The sequence below is a fragment of the Nipponia nippon genome, unplaced genomic scaffold (genome assembly GCF_047370975.1).
Source record: "Nipponia nippon isolate SJK-2023a ecotype South Korea unplaced genomic scaffold, ASM4737097v1 scaffold_5, whole genome shotgun sequence".
Classification (NCBI taxonomy): domain Eukaryota; kingdom Metazoa; phylum Chordata; class Aves; order Pelecaniformes; family Threskiornithidae; genus Nipponia; species Nipponia nippon.
In genome coordinates, this window is record NW_028262369.1 from 65,821,584 (window position 1) to 65,839,181 (window position 17,598).

The window sequence follows — 17,598 nt, forward strand, 5'->3', positions numbered from 1 at the left end:
CTCTACCATTCTGCAGATACATAAAACCACTTAGGAGTTAACTCTTCATAGTCTTGTCGCAAAGAGCCTGACTATCACTGTATCAATGGATATATGCCCTACACTCACGGAAATGATGTAAAGATTTCATATTCTTTATTGACTATGCAAGTAATTGAAAGGATGCTTGCAAAACATAATTCGTATAATAGATCTGAAATATTACAGTGGATGTTGCTTCAGAGTTTAGTTTTAAGGCATACTGGCATAATGCTAGCTGGAATAGGCATACTCCTATTAATGAAGGCTAGAGAATGGCTTTTAGTGAGTAGATCTGGAAGAGTGAATAGAAAAAATATTCCTAGGATACCCAGATTAATAGATACAGTTACTCGTATGCTACTGACTTTGTGATAACTACACAAAGCTTTTTTTATGTCAAGTGAACTTTGTACCAGGGTATTTTGAGTACACAAATCTGAGGAACTTCAAGCAGTAGTTCATGACTGTTTCTGAAGTTTTAACAAGTAAGGAAAAAAGCGTCTTGCTGCATACAAAAGGCAAGCTTATGATCAATTAAAAATATGATAGCTTGACCAAACCTTTAAGGCTTTCTGGTGCATATTGATTAAAAGAGATGGATGGTACAATTAGGAATGCAATGCAAAGTGGAAATAAAATTGACTATATCAAATTACTTTGTTATACTTTCTACAAATTATCAAAGCAGCTCAACATTAAGAAATTGAAGCATTTTGTCATTTTGTCTGAAGCCTCTAGAGCAAAGGAAAATGAATTAATAACTATTGACTAGAATTGTGCAGTTGGCTGCTTTGCTAATTCTAAAGTTTGATTGATGTAATCTAATTATTTATATCAATAACTGAGAAAACAGGTGGTACTTTTTAATATCCCAGTAATAACTTGGCAGAGTGAAATTGCTTCACTAGATCCTAAATGGTGTTAAAAATATTATGTTTGTATTTATGTAGTTCTAGTGTGTGTGTGTGTATATATATATAGATTTTAATTAGACATACAACCAAAAGAGCAGTTTCTTTGCTCAAAAGTTTACTCATATTTTCTTACTATGCTGGCTGGCTTAATAAAAGAGATTGGCTTTCTGTATATCCCTTCCTCACATCAATCAATAAGGTATTAGCTAGGAAGACCATAATGTCACTAAATACTTTCCAGAATGGTGTTATACAATGAATGGTATACATTTCTTATAAGAAATAAGGTCTATCAAAATAATGAGGAATTACTTATTTCAACCTGTATTTGGAATTGTATGAAATGTATATTTGTTGTTCATATAGGAAGAACGGTATACTTGAAATGCTAATTATTTAGTGACTCATATCTTCTTGCACTTTGGGTTAAGATTTGGTGTTAGCTGATATTGAAATAAATTAATAATCTAATCTATTAATCATAAATCAACTTAACAGCTCATTGTCTGGGCATTACCATATAGGGTTAAATTTAGTTTTCTCTTTCAGCCATTCAGCACTACTAAAGTATAATAAAAAGAGGAAAACTGGTAGCCAATTTTGTAGCCTCTAGTGTGAGTGATATTGAACACACAAACAAGCATGTTTTGAAAGGACGTTATTGGTGTAACACCTTGGAAAGCTCTATCAAGCAAATAAGATGCTCTGTGTATCAGAAAACTCTCTGAACGGTCTCAAGCTGTTTTAGCCCAGAGTGAAACGGGACAACGCAGCGCAAGTACAAACCCATGAGCTCCTTTGTAGTATCAGCAACTGCCACTGCACAGCGCAGGGTGTTATTTTTATTTTCTAGAGAGAATCTAATCTTCTCTGTTAAGAAGGTAACTTCGAGGCATAGTTCATTGGGACCAAAGCGTGACTGGATGGATGCTTGTGCTGGAAGGGCGGGCAATAGCACAACTACTAGAAACGCGGGGAAGGATCTCCTGGCGCAAGGAGGAATACCTGCTTTAGGGTCATAGTGGCCTGGCCAAACTTTTCCTCTTTCCATACAGAAAAAGAAATATCAGCTGATGGTATGAGGGTGTTTTTTCACTTCAGCTTTCTCACAGTGTGGTCCCTGTGGGGTTTTTAATTCAATATAAAAGTAGACAACACAAGAACACGCAACGCAAGCACCCCTAATAGCAGGAATTTGTGGGGGGCGAGGAGAGACTGCCAGGCAGTCTGCAGCTCCCTGGCTTCTGAAGTAATAGCTACTGAGCCCAGGAACGGTGGTTCCTCTTCTCCCAGACACAGATTGTGGTGAGGGTAAACAAATATCTCTCAGTCTTCGAGCAATGGACTGAGCCTAAAGTGTGTTATTTAAGCTTTAATTTGGGGGAGATCAGATTTCCTCTGGGGACACGGTATATATCTGAGCTTTGCCTTGGGAGCAACTTTTCTCGCCTTTTTTCTTCCCCAGGATTACAAAGCGGGTGCCAAAGGCAGGGGAAAGGTGAGGAGCTGGAACCAGCTTGCCCAAACGCACTGAGGCTGCCTCATTTCAGCTGACATTGAAGGTTGGTTTTGAGACATGGCTAAAGAACTGAATGGGTTTTATCTTTTCTACACTGGTTCGTTTGCCTCCCACAGCACAGTTGAAATATCCGTCGCAGTTTGCATTCAGATACTCCGTTCACAAATTTCCGTAGCACCAGCAGCCATTATAAATAGCGTGGGTTTGGGGGTTGGTTCTGGTTTGGGGTTTTTTTGGAAAACCTCTTTTGGCATTCCACAAATGATCAGAGGAAGAGCAGGTACGTCAATAGAGAACCGCAATAAAACACAAATCTGGTTAACAAGTAGCAAGCCACAAGAAAGCTAAGGGGGCTCAGTACTATTCTCATGAGTGTCAGAGGAGTCGCACACCTCCAGACCAGGTTTTGCATCCATATAACAAAATCAGGACCCAAGAATTCAGGTTATTTTCATTCCAGTTCAAACAAGTCTGGTAAGCTTTTTCTGCTTTTGTAAAGGTATAATGCAAATATCTTTTAAATATCTCATTGTTGACTCTCAGGGTTATATTCTTGGATCTAATTCAGCCATTCAGCGTCCAAAGCATTAACATTCAGTTAATTTATATTTCTGTGCTTACTAATAGCTACTTCCCTAATATTTATGGGCATCTTTTTCATCACATTCATGTGCTATACCCAGAGGTGTAAAGGGAAACATGGCTACAGGGAATGCAAGCTGTGCTTCTTGAATCCCTGTTCCCCCTCTTGTCTTTCCATTTTCTCCTCTGGTTTTCACCGATTTCTTTTGTTTTCCAGTGAAACTGTTATTAAGCTGCGTGTTCCATGAAATATGTCTTTTTCTGCTATTTAATTAATAATCCACCAATTGTGGCTGAGGCCGTGAAATCAGAGATAACACGCATATATCTAACATATAACCAGGTCCTTCAAGTCTGCTGCAAAATTCCTTTTCTTTACCAAAATCGTGGGCACTAGGAAATTGTATAATCCTCGAGAAATCTCAGTAAGCCTGCAAAATACTCTGCCACCTCACAACTCTCCACCTTAAGCTCTGCTAAGGACTGGCTTCAGCGTCAAAGCATGAGATCAAAAATCCTTTCCAAACTTTAAGGTGCGCATTACAGTAAATCTAGGTGTTCTGAACGCATTATAATGGTAGCATCTCCTGGGGGCTGATTATGTATTAGGTAAAGAGATTTCTCTTTTTATCAGTATGGAATTTCTTTCCTTTCCTTTCCATTATATGGTCTATTGTGCTTTTTCTATGAGAAACCGAAAACAGCAATTTCTTATCTGCCTCCTCTGTTCCATGCATAACTTCAGAATGTTCTTTCTTTTCTGTAGTAAATAGCTCCTCTTTTTCAATATTAGTGTTTCAGCCCTGTATCGTTTTTGTGTCCCTTCTCTAGAGTTACTCTGTGAGGAGTTTGTTTTAAGATGGAATAATCAACAAAGTTCTACAAATGTCTACAATATTTCAGGCAAGGTAACATATTGATTATACAGGTGTAGATAAATTATAGTTGTCTTATATGTACCCATTCTGCACACCAGTATTTGTAAGTTACAAAAACCACCTGTACATTGAACAGAAGTTTTTAATTGAGCTATTCACAGTGGCACTCTCTTTAAATAATAATAATTTTAAAAAGGTAAAATAAACATAAAACCCTGTAAACTTTGCAAGTAATTCAGTTCTTCCTTCTGGCTGACTGCGTATTCAGTAATCCCAAGTGAACAGTTTTCTCTATACATCTGTTTGACTGGAAGGCAGAATGAAAGTATTCTTCCTGAAACACTTCTAGTTTAGCTATGGTCAAACCTCATGAGAACTACAGCTCTTAAAAGCAATGCTATATTGTTCCACTTTGGGTGGTTCTGGCTACTTCCATGACATGGAAGTTTCTTGCCTCTAAAAAGAAATTTGCACAGGTTAAATTTGCCTAAACAATGTATTATCGAGTTTTTTTAAATCATGTAATAATTTTAAATACTGCACTTACTTAAGTTTACTGGGGTGATAATTACAATACTAAATACTTTATCAGTGACATCCCTCAAATGTAATATAACAGTGAATAAGAACCCAACATTTCTCAAAGGTGAGGTTGTATCACATAGACTTTGATTTTCTATATGAGATCTTAAATCCACCTTTTCTGACAAGGTAAAAATCAGAATAAACTAACATTATTTTTACTACTATCCAGTGCTGTTTATACTTAATATTGCCTATCATATTGCCTGCTGTGTAGCTAAGACTTCAGGAACTAAGTTACAATAAATTTACTTTCCATCTGCTGTATGCATGAGTGTAGGAGCAGCAGAAATATATTTAAAGAGAAAAAAAGTTTCAGAGCTTAAATAAACAGACTTTGTTCACTTGACTAACACTCAGTGATGACTTTGAGAAGTGGCTGAGAATCTTCCAAAATGTCTTCTCATGACTGCTGTAGCACTGAGTCTTTGGGGTCTTGATTTTGGGGATGAGGGTGGGGTATGGATACTATTGTGGTGACTTGCGATGTACGTCAACATGCCCATGTAAACATTTCGAACACCATGAAATCCATAGGTGGAAAAAATTAATCAAAATCTTATTTCTAGTTTTCTGCTAGAGAGAACAAAGAAGCTGTATTGATATTCAGAGAGATGCAAACTTTTTTTGACAAAATTCTTTATTCACACCTACAATACTGACGGAGTCAAATGCAGAGAGTTTATAGCATGAAGTACCTTTCTTCTTTCAAAGGATGAAATAATGATACTACATTTGAAGCATAATGAAGACTCAAAAAAGTCACAGTGCTGGTGGAAGACCAAATCTTGTGTGCAATCCCATTCTTTAACAAGTACATAACCAGAGCCATAAGTACATACTAATAAAACCTGGCAAAATATCGCTAAAGACAAAATATTCCAGAGGCAGCGTTATCTAAATCCTTTGAAACTGATTTAAAAGATCACATGGACTTCCAAAGGCTGTGTGAATCAAGCCCTAAGAGAAGCCAATTCTTGACTTTAAATTCCAGCAGTCTTAGCCTTTTTGCATCAAGCAGGAGCTTCTTCCAAAAAGAATTTCCTCAATGCAACTGACCTGTTACAGCACTTATTACTTGGGGTATAATGTTCAAAGCAGAAGTGAACCTTAAATTAGTTGAAGAACACACATGAAACTTGCAAGTTCTAATAATAGTGAAGCAAGTCTTCCATATGTTGTTATAAATTTCAGTCTGAGATGATTAACGTGGCTCACAGGCTACTCTTGTAAGATGATAGAAGAGATATTTTTTGCTGCCTCTCCTGAGAGGGCTAGTGTTTCAAAATTACTTCCAAACAAGCATCTTCCAAGCAGGAGATGTTTCTCATTTTTTTCTTCACCTCAATAAAAAGGTGATGAACACTCTTAACTGTGTCGTTATATGAACATCAAGCAAATATCATGACAGTATGATGTGATAACAGTGTGTGTATTTGATATCCATGAAGTAATACATTACATTCACTAATACAAGTCATTAATTTATCATTGCTGTCAGTATGTTTGAAATAGAGTGCTTGAATAATAAGTGTGCAGGGAATCTTCGAAGTAAATTCAGCAGATCCATCTTCATTCAAAGTTGTTTGTATTTATAATAGGTTTTGATCTAGCATATTTTAAATCAATTCTGTCAAAAGACTTTAGAAAAAAACAATCTTACAAAACCCTTCATTAATTAAAATAATGCCCACAGTAAATTGAGTAGCAAGTTGTTTGCAGCCATAAACAAGTTGTAGCGGCCTGGGATGTTTCTTTCAGCGTAGAAAAACGTGACTGGTAAAGCTCCAAGAGTCAGCTTGGGCAATGAGGAAAGGTTATTCAGTTTCAAAATCTTAAAACTTGAGTCTTGGCTCTACTGAAATCAATGATAATTCTGTCACTCACTTATGCAAATATGAATTAATCTCTTAATTATATGAAATCTTGCTCTAAGGAATGACTATGACAAACTGAAGGGGCAATTTTCTGAGTCTGTTCTCCAGGTGGCCTTGAACAAATGAATTCAGCATTTCCCATCTGGAACAGCAGCAAGAGGACTAATTGTTAAATAAAGACCTTATTCTTTCTATCGATACAAGCAGCTATCTGCCTGCCCGGTTGCTGGGCATGCCTGCAGCCCATAAATGAATGCTGTGTTAGACACCGGTAACCAATTCCAAGTGAGTTGACACATTCCTAGCGCCAATGCAACACAGAGCCATCCAGCACAATATAATTACATGTGCCCAGCGTTACACTCCAGCTTGTTCAGAGCCAGTTCAGCTCTCTCTGCACAGCCTTTTGATGCGTGCAGATGTTAAGCGTACGCATTTTCCAAATTTCCCCGCCTGTTCCTCCTCGCTGTCTCTCATTTCCCCACTGTTAAAAAGTAAATATCATTTTCTATTTGGAGGATAGTTGTGAGAACAAAATTTATGATGTTCCAAGATACTGCGGTGATGAGACCTCTGTAAGTGTGTAGGTAGCAAGGTAAGGAGATGGCAAGTGGTACAGGTTGCAGAAAGTAAGTAGTTATTTAATTACTGATAGTATGTGATGCCGTTCATAGATGAGAGAGAGAAAAACACTAAATATTCTTGTTTGGCTGAAACTATTCATCCTGATTCATCCTCTCTGATTCAGAAGAACTGAGGCTTGAAATGCGTGTCTGTCTGTGTGTACTATTGACGCTCGCTGAAAAGAATTTGTCAGACCATGCATGTTTCTGAGCTCTTAGCCAAGCCACTGAACAACTCCTTTAGTTCACTAAATACAGGCTTGTTTTGGAGCGAAGTGACACAAGTTTTGCTGTGGAAACTGCATCCAGTTGTTGCATTCTCACCACAGAGTCAGTATTTGACTAAATTTTTCCAGCTAGTAAGATGTCATGGCGCATACATGTAGGATCCTGAACTTTGAACTCTGCGAGATGAACAATGTTTAATTCAGACACCAAAAAGCAGACTTGGGGGTGAGGGGAAGAAAGGAGAGCCAGAAGGAGAGTGAAAAGCTACTCAAGGTAGTGGGAGTGAATTTCCAGTATTAAGCCGTAGGGTTGTTGGCAGACCACCTGGGACAGGATGGCCTTGCTGGATTTTTGGTGATCCATTTGTCTCTCTCAGATTATATTGCCTTTCCTGTATTAACTACTTGATCAAATCAGAAAACTTAACCATATAACATTGTGCTGAAACTAAGAGCATGACAGCTCTTAGGTTTATGAGCTATTGGATCACCGTAGATTATTTGTGTACAAAACTATTTATATATATTTTTATACGTACCAAACTACATATCTGTGTATGTTACCTTGTTGAAACTTGGGACTACATCCCAGATTGATATGATACAGGATGTCTGATGCTTCTTGAAGAATGTGCTCTATAAAAGCCAAAGGCTGAGCCAGGTAGGTTTAATTCTCGTATACTACTTTATGACATTTTTCTCATGTACATTTCTGCTCAGAGATCAAAGGCAGCACCAGTTAATACCAACTGAGATGTGCGTTTTTGTAAGCCAAAGTTTACTGGAAAGTGGAGGGAGATTGGAACTACCGCCATCAAACTTCCAGTAGCAAAATCTGTAGCTTTGGGGTTTTTTTGGCAGGCCCCTATAAACTTGATTTTGCCTGTTAGGTTGTTTTTTTTTTTTCAGTCTAAACCCTATTTGTAGGCCAATGCTTAGGCATCACCTCTCAGTGCATTTTGGCAGTCTACTTCTGGACATTCATTTTTCCTCTAGTGTCTGGCTTTCCCCTAGCTCACGCCCTAGCTTAGCACAGCAGCCCCTGCCAGTCCCGAACCTACAAGTGTACCCACCACCTGTCCAAGGTGAAAACAAGATCTCAATTATCACTGACCATTAAAACCTAGATCTTAATCCTGGCTTTGTGCTGTCCCAAAGCTTATTCCACAAACCCTTTACTAGTTCAAATCATATGCTAGTGGCATACCAGCTCAATTTTTAATTTTTTTAGCAGCAGCTGATCATAAGCTTCAATGAGTTGTTTAGAATCATACATATTATCAGATCAAATATTTTGAGTCTTTGCAGTCATAAAAGTTTTTCTACATGCAATCAAAATTAGCTTTTCTTCAAAGCCCTGCTTTAATGAGGTAAACGTGTAGCAAGTTTATGCTGTCTAACTTGGTTTTCCGACTAAAATATTCTTTCCACTGCTATATTTAAGGTAGGAGTGAGTGTCATAAAATTCACTAGAAATTGGGAAAACTGAGACTTGAAAGCAGAACACTAGGCCATATCCTAAAAAAGGGCTCCTGAAACATGCACTCGCACTCTGTCGAATCTCTCAGTGTAGAGCAGCTGTTACACAGAACATCCAGAACTAGTACTTATTTCAGATCAATTGTTCTGCGATGCTCACAATGTCCTCAAGACAGGTTTTCCCCCAAGATAAATTACTTGTACCATGTTAAAGACTAATTTTTCCTCCTGAAATCAAACTGCAAAGTTAGAGGTAGGAGGGCCTCTGTATACCATGAATGAAATCCATTTTCTTATTTTCTTCTTTACCTTTATGCGGTTATAGATAATATTTCTATTTATGACCCAAAAAAATGTATTGTATCTTGCCGTTTGATCTATATACTGTCATAAATTTCACTATGTACAAGAGATCTGATTTTAAGATTATGCAGCTGAAAACTTCTTGATACAGTGGAAAGGATATCAAATATTGGATAGTAGCTCAGATAAGATGAGATAATTAGATCATCTGGGTATTGGATAATATCTGTAGGTATCAAAATATTTATTCTGTGAGGTAATCATGACGATAGTTCTTTGTCAGTAAATTAGACTTTTTTGAAAATTAATTTCAAATTTATCTTCTCATTTCAGTGACAGTTGAAGTCATTTCGTGACTTGATAGAGGAATTTATTTGACATTTGTGCTGCAAAAGGTGATATTGGTGTATGAGAGAAAGTACACGGGGTTTGATCTCAGCCAGCAAGGCAATTTAGGGAAATGAAAGAGTCTTGAGCAGCAATAGCTCTGATTCAGTCACCCATAAATCTCCCCCAGGGATGCGTATCCTCAGCATCCGTACCCTTCAGTCCTCCATCTTTGCCCTAATGTACACCTGAGGGAGTCTCTACCCCAGCTTCTTTTTAAGGCGTCTTCTGGCTCATTTCCTATTTGAAAATGCATTTGCTCTGTGCTCAAAAGGAGCCAGTTTTTCTGCCCACTTCATTAGTGCACTGACCAGTTCAGGCTGCACCGCAGGGTGAGTCTTTGGTGGTCCCCCCATGGGCTGCCTGTGCTGGGCAGGCAGCTGAACAACAAATTAAATAAAAGATGTCCCTTATAGTGAGGGGGGATGCATGCCTGCCCTCAAGGAAAAATGAGAGACATGGGACAGGCTCTTAAAATAGTAAAAGACATTACAGCTGCTCTCGTGGCAGCAAAAGTCCACCCTTTCACAAGTTTGTGCGTACGGCTTAATTTCTCAAGGTTGAGAAACTGATCTTCTAGGCAAAGGTGGTTTGGGGAGTTACTACAAGTACTAGGAAAAACTCTCTGTTTCATACCCATGAAGCATCTTTAGCCCTGTCTATCAAAACACACAAAGAGCATGTTTCAGGGAACATATTCGTTCTTAGGGGCAGGCTGATTTACGCTGAAGAAAGCTGGGATGAAATAATGTGGTGGGTTGGCCCTGACCAACAGCCAAACAAATCCAAACTGCAGCACCCTGCGGGCCATTATGGAGAATGCCCATCTCTGCCAGACCCAGGACAAACACAAAACCTGTTACTCTTATTTCATATCTGTTAACCTTCTTTAGTTGTTGCTCGTAATGATGTTGATGTCAGGGTGAAAATGTGAAGGTACAGATGTTGGTACAACGTTCCTCTGAAACACATTACTTCTCCACGTTAAGTACATTAGTGTCCACAGTTGCTACAAGATTGGGAGGAGCAGGGTCTTTACCGTGTCGCTGCTCTGCTGATCCATGGCTTCATCTGCAGCGACGTGTGTCTTTTTTTCTGTTTAGAAGCAATTTCCTATTTAATATTTTTATTTTAGTATCTTTTGGGATTGGGAACCCTCAGAGTGATTTTTATTTTGGAGAAGGGAATGTTATGGGAAGATTGGCTCCTTAAATTCCTCTTATTTCTCTGTATTATTTCCCTTTATGTGAAAATTTTTGTATAGCTACTGCTTTGTTGCTGTCCTCAGGGCTCTTAGTTTTTGGTGTGCCAGTGACCATATTCAATGTGATTTTGCTTTTTTGCCAGATAATATTTAACTATCACAAAGCTATAATTTTCAGTGTAGAAAGAAGATTGTATTGTTTGCAGCCTCGTGTCGCAGGGAAGCCTGATGTGACGTACTGCAGTGCACATCCCAAAGTTTGAGCTTATTCTAGGAGAGATCTAAATGTAAAAGATTTACCCACTTTCTGTCTGTCCGGCTTCTCAGCTGACTGTAACTCTGGCGGGTGGCTTTTCAGTTGCAAATCTCTTTTGATCCTCTTTGCAATATTCTAATGCTTCATGTTTGGTTAATCTCCTTGCTGTGCTGCTGCCTGGTGTTTTCAGGGCTGCTGCTGGCATGTCCTCCTGTGCTTCATGTTTTACTGCTGCTAGATATTGATAAAAAAATAAAGAAAAGAGGACTTGCATGTAAATTAGGAATATTTCTCTGGCTGGTATATTGCCTTATTAGCAAAAATGTAAATAATATTTGGTATTTACTGTTTTCCTGGTTTATGTTTTCTAGTGCTGCGCACGGGGTGAGGGTGGCGTCCGCTCACAAGGAGGTGAGTGCCTGACTGCACAGGCTGTATGCAAACCGCGCCGGAGCTGCTGCCGGGCAGTGGGATGGCTGAAGCCATGTGTCCATGCTGCCTCTCATGGACAGCTTCTGTTCAGACTCACTGCTAGCCTTCTGCTAAACACGATCTCTAGTTTCATATATAGGCAGGAGCAAAAGGTACAGCTGCCTCTTTCCCCAAAGCTCCTGGGGAGCGTTTATTGCTGCCGTTTTGGTTTTCCTTCGTGATGAATGTGCATTGCTGCTTTGGTGACTTGATGCTCAGCTGCTGCATACACCACAGAAGGAACCATCATTTAGAAAGGTTTCATTTAGAAAAAAAACCTCCTAGTCATTGCTATGGCACCAAGATAAGCCATAGACTTGAGGCCAATGTTTGCAGTTCCCTGGAGAACATGGTTTACTCCTGTTAGCGCAGAGCCCAGGTCAGGACTCACCACCAGTGAGTCTCCGTTAGCTGAAGTGGTCAACCTCCTCCCGCTAGAAGAAATTACACTATTCCGGAAAATCGTCTTCTCGAATGAGAATTAATACTCAGAACTGTTTTTAAAGATTTCTTGCCTGCTTCTGAATTCCTCAGGTGTCTTTGCTCTGCCTTTACTCGAAGGCACCGACTACACCGCCTTTGGGGAGCAGGGGTGATTTAGAAAGTCCCAGGGACTCAGCACGGCTCCCCGTTGGGGGACGCAAAACCTGAAAGGCCCCAAGAGCATTAGGAAAGCATTAGGCTTTTATAATATAATAATCTTTGAGCTTTAGAGCAACCTGGGAGAATCCAGTACAGTGAAACTACTTCATATCAGTCACCAGATACTTAGAAAAGTCTTGAATTTTCAGTTATTTGGGTTTTTAGCTTGAAAACAATTTTTCTTTGAATTACACTTCTAGAGCATATAGTGCGTATAAAATGAGGCTTTACATTACAAAATACGCTTGTATCTGGTGTGACTAATAATCCAATGTCAGTTGATCCCATTCTTTCTCTTACAGAATTAATGTTCTGTATGGTTTCCTCCTTCAGTCCCAAAGTCTTTTTCCTCTATATCCTTCGGCCAGACTCGGGTCCTGCTTTGACCTCGCTATATATAGGCTACGATGAAAGTGGTTTTGTATTGTAACAGTGCTACAAAAGACGGAATCTGCATCAGATAGCTATCTTTTTCAGTGTTTAGTGCTTAGTCTGTCATATTAATGTTTCTTGATAAATCTGCTAAACAAAGGTATAAGATGGGAGATGTACAAAACTGATGGAGAATGGACAAGAGGAGATTTATTACAAACAGGCTCAGGTTTCTGACTAAAAAGCAGAAATAAGGAAAGCATTTTCAGGTCTTACCTTGCAGAAAACAGAGGCCAAAAGCTTCCATGGGCTTTCTCTGACTTAGTAGTTTCTCGTAAACTTTGTCTTTGTTCTACAAAAAAACCCAACACATCTTTTTAATGGGGTCCTTTTAACAGTATTTCAATGAGATGCGGTATCATGTAATTTCCTGAAAATATTACAGGTTTTATCAAAGAACCAAGAACCATTACGTGAATTAACTTTGTTTTAAAGATTCATACGATTGCCCTAGACAGGCTTCCACTACAAACTCTCTATTAATTTCTGGATTAACAGCTACCACACATTGAAACAAAAGCATCTAACAGCTTACACATTCAATTGGCTAAAAATTTGGGCTGTATAGAAATATGTAGTTTATTTTATAACCCCTCTTCTGGTTTCTTCTTTTTTATTACTGAAAAGTACAGTTGTTCTATGGGAGAAAAGAATTAATACCCACACATTGCATCTCATTTTATTTGGGCAAAGTGCCTTTATAGTGTAACAAAAACATATTGTCGTAATTAACTTTTTAGCACATGTGTAAGTATGTAGACAAGTTCTAAGTAAATAATGCTGTTTCATCGCGGAAAATTTTGCAAATATGCAGCTTAAATAGTTCTAAATGTCTTCGCACAGGTGTTGGTGACTGGATGAAATGAATCACTGCAACTCGGCCCCTATCCACTGGAATACTGCAGCACACGCTGAAGCGTAAGTACATGAGTAAAACTGAGCACGTGCTTCAAGTGCTGCTGCTAAATGGAGTATTTCACCCATTTTTTTGAAACAAAACCCCAGCTCTTTGCCCAAATATCTCATTACGATCATGATGAAGACTGATGATAGTCAACTATTCTCACATAGTGCTGAGGATTCATTGATGTGTACGAAGTTCAGTGAATATAGTGATGGTTCATGTTGTTTTTCTCCTTTGAGCTATAGCAGTATATGCACATTCAAGTAACAAAAAAAAAAAAGAAGAATCACATTAATAGCAATAGGTTAAACATTATATTTTAAATATTTGGGATATCTTCGTGCAAGAAAGAGGAATTAAGGTTTACATTTATATTCTAAACTTAAAGTTAAAAGCTATCAAAGCCTTTTTGAGAGCAGGAGGATGGGATGCTCCAAAAATAATCCTGATCTAGAAATCAATGTTGTGCCCTAAGGTTTGGCGCAAACGTGCAATCACCACTGTTGTGTACTTTTGTAACAACAGAGTTGAAAACTAGGGCAGCCCTGAGTGCTTTTTGTGGCCTACGCTTGGGCATGCTCTAATCATACTTGTCCTTACTTTTAATCAACATGGTTGCAAACATCAAGGAAATATTTTCAGAAAATATAAGCTCTGAGAAAAGGCTTTGGTAAATCTCAGTTGTGCACAGAATACGAGAGCAATGCATAATACAAAAAGAATCAGGTAAAAAAGAGAGAAAAGTCCATAGCTGAGGAAAGGAACATCTTTCCCATCAACAAAGTTTTGGAAAATGAAGCATTTATTTAAAAGGCGGTTACTTAATCTATAAAGCTGGTTGTTGCAGTGAAGTAGACCTTTGCATCGTGGTTTTGAAACTCTACCAAAGTACCTTATTGCAAGGTCGGGTAAAACTTTAAGCCTTTTGGATTGTTAGGAGATTTTAGTCAATGAGAAAACTTCTGGGATTTTTTTTTTAGCTCTTCAGACTCTATATTGATTTTTTCAAACTGCGTAACATTTTCCAACCCATACAGCTAGTGGATTACTGCACATATAAATAGATTTTGTAAAGTTACCAGGGGACTGTGGGCATGCTGGGGAGGAGCTACTGGGGCAGAGAATACTTGTCCTAGCTTCCCTTCTTTAACTCTTCAACTGAATTAGAAATACATGCCTCAGGAAAGCCCTCCCTAATACAGGTGTATGCACGTATGTTAAAAAAAAAAAAACTTAATTGAGAAGTGGAGCAAGTATGAAGTGGTTCAGCCAGCAATCGATGACTAGGGACTGAGTTGGCAGTTGGATTTGGACAGATCCAGTACTCCTCCCTGCAGTTTTGTAGCCCTTTTTGAATGCCACATCCCATGTCAATGAGATCTTAAATTAATTTAAGCGCTTCTTGGGAAAAGGATTTCTTTTTTTTTTTCCTCTGCTTTCTGAAAGAAAGGCAGAAAGAATCTGACCCAGCGTTTGTCAGTGCAGGCCATCTGGGCAGCACCTAGTCAAAACCAGAGCACGGGCTGCTTTTTGCCCACCTGGGCAACCACACAGCACAGGCCAGAAGATGTGGAAGAAAGCTGGGGTTAGTGTAAATTGGGCACAGGTGAAATGGGAGGGAGCTGAGATATGGCCAAGCAGAAGAGCATGTGAGTAGTACAGAAGTGAGCGTAGTATGTTGTGGGTTTATGGGACATAGAGGAGGAATCGAAGGCTTGGAGGTGGAAGGGTTGCAGACGTGGAGAAGCCGTGATGGGTAGTGGGGTGGACAGGAACTGTGAAACACTATCAGAGGGAGGGAGAAACCAGATTTCATTTATTCTGTTGCTCTTGGGCAAAGCCATTCAAAATTTGTAGTGTCCCATTCCTCTGGTACAGAGGTTGGTAAGCAACAAATTTTACAGCAAAAGTAGTAGGTTAGCAATTCCTTGCCCAAGTTCCTCTGAAACTTCAGCATAGCTATCGTCTCGTCTGGCAGCTGGTTACCATTCCAGCAATGCCAATACTAGCACCATTTGGTAACTTCCACGGTTCAGTTTGCACCAGTTTCCTCCTGTTGCAAATGTATTTGTGCTGCATGCACCTGATTATTGGAAAGTGCTTGTATCACTCTGGGCACATCCAAGCAGTCATCCCCTGCCAGGGTGAGCACGTGCACACACAGCAGGGCACGCCGAGCTTTCGGAGGGTTGGGACTGTATCACAGGAAGATCTAGCAAACTCTCATAAGTAAATAACTAATAAAAATAACTAATAAATATCAGATCTTATGACAGCAAAAACTCTGTTCCAAATAATTTCTTCTGGAGGGAGAGTGCCTTCCTGACCCCTACAGGAAAGTGCTTTCAGCCACTCAAACTGGGGAGAGGGGTGCAAGAGGCAGCGTGATCTGGGAAACTGAGTCCCAGGAAAGGCTTCAGTGCCTAGGTCCTCCCAAACCGGTCAATGCGCAGCACGGGCTCCTGCGCCCTGACAGGGGGTAGGGTACCCCAGGGACCCCCACAGCCCCGCTCCCTGGGAGACTGCTGCACCTCTGAGGCCTCTGTGCTGCGGCTGGGGTGCCTCAGATTTGGGCATTTTGGTTTTCAATATCACAGGCCCCAGCCTTTCACACTGAAATGCTCTACGAGCTAAACGTTTCATCCACCGCCTGGTCTGTGCCTGGTGGCAGTCATTTCAAACGGATGCTCCGCATTTAAAAAGACTGAATGCTTTGCTTGAGCCAAACATAATAAGCTGTCTTGCATATTCCACAGCTAATAAAATATTAAATACAAGTTGGCACCCAGAAATAAATATCGGCTCAAAATTCTCATCACGTATCTCCCTCTGCTTAACTCCCTATCCTCCCCTGCTTTACACTGAAGTGCTGCTGCTCAGACTAAATGGGTTGTTGTCGGGTCACGTCACAGGGAGGCGAGTGGCGCACAAGTCCCGTACGGTTATTATCTGTTGGGATGTAACGAAGCAATCAAATCAGGTGCTAGTGGTGTACTTGCAGCCTGTGCCACGCCGAGGCAGACAGCCTGTGAAATGTCTGCCCCACGTCTCAAAGTTGCTCAGTGGGAACTGCACTCCCTTAAAAGCTGAAGTTAAAAGTGAAGCCTTGCGTTAGAAACCGGGCTAGAATAAAAAAGAGCACAGTAGCCATAAACCGCTACAAAGATATTAATAATTTAATTATAAAATTCTTATTTTAAAACTCTTCGTGTGTAGTTTACAAATCACTGCTGTAATAATACCACTGTGTTAATGCAAGGTAACCATGCCATTCCGGTACTCTGTCTTGTTTTAATTCTCAGGGTTATCATTTTATTTGATTTGCTCCTCCACCCAGCCAGAGGCGAACTAAAACAGTAATAAAAACATCTGACCAAAATCTACCCAGGTCAGCGGGTCCCAAGTCAAAGCTCCTTGAAATCAAAGGATATATGGTGCCGCCAGATTTAAGGCTTTGGGTCGAGCTCCTAAAACCTGCTCCTGCAAACACTTGCATACACGTGCTTAGCTCCCAAGGGGCTTACTCCTGGCTGGGGAACTCATCGCCTAAAAATCGCACGTGTGAGGAACTGGAGCCGATGTTGGTACCTGAGGTTGCCTGCCCTGGGAACCGCTGCTGCGGGGAGGCTGGCGGGGAGGGTCAAGCCTTGCCCTCCTGTTTGCACCCCAGCCCCAGAAACTCTCCCTTCGGTCTCTAAGGGCAGCGTGGTTCCCGTTAGAGCTGGGTGAAATGATGCAGCAAACGCAGCGCCTACACTGAATGCTTTCTCCGGGCCCCAAGGGCGGTAATTAGTAAAATACATTTTTTTTTTTTTTTTATTCACTGATGGACTGTTTGCAAGTAATGAGCGTAATATCGCATGCTGTTGTCAAGCGGTCACAACAGCTGTAAGCAGTGATCTTTCACATAAGGACCTGCTGGATTTTGTTTGCGGAGGTGTACGGGGGTGGCTGCCCGCTCCCGGCCCCCCAGCTCTCTGGGCTAGGGAGGAGGGCTTCGCTTGTGCCGGTGGCCGGTCACGGCGCAGGCCGTGGAGGCCGGAGAGATGCACTGTGCCTGTTTTTCTGTGCCTATCTAGCCCCTTGCTCTCCCAGCCCTGCGCAGCCCCTCCGGGACTTGATAACAGCAGTGCGATGGGCTAACTGTGACCTAGCAGCTACATTTATAATAGTGTTTTTCCTGACTAATATTACCAGTGTAGCATTTTCCTCGGCTTTGATAATGTTGCCATAAATTCCTTGGCTGGCCGATGCCTAAGTGAAATATGTTAGAAACCTACTTGATGATAAAACCACT

General features: G+C 40.3%; 1 long non-coding RNA gene across 1 annotated transcript; it reads left to right on the forward strand.

Moving 5' to 3' along the window:
* Window positions 1-2,397: 2,397 nt before the first annotated feature.
* Window positions 2,398-13,314, forward strand: LOC148052298 (uncharacterized). The gene is made up of 3 exons (XR_015698725.1): window positions 2,398-2,497; window positions 11,224-11,263; window positions 13,241-13,314. It is a non-coding gene; the product is annotated as an uncharacterized LOC148052298 (long non-coding RNA).
* Window positions 13,315-17,598: the final 4,284 nt, after the last annotated feature.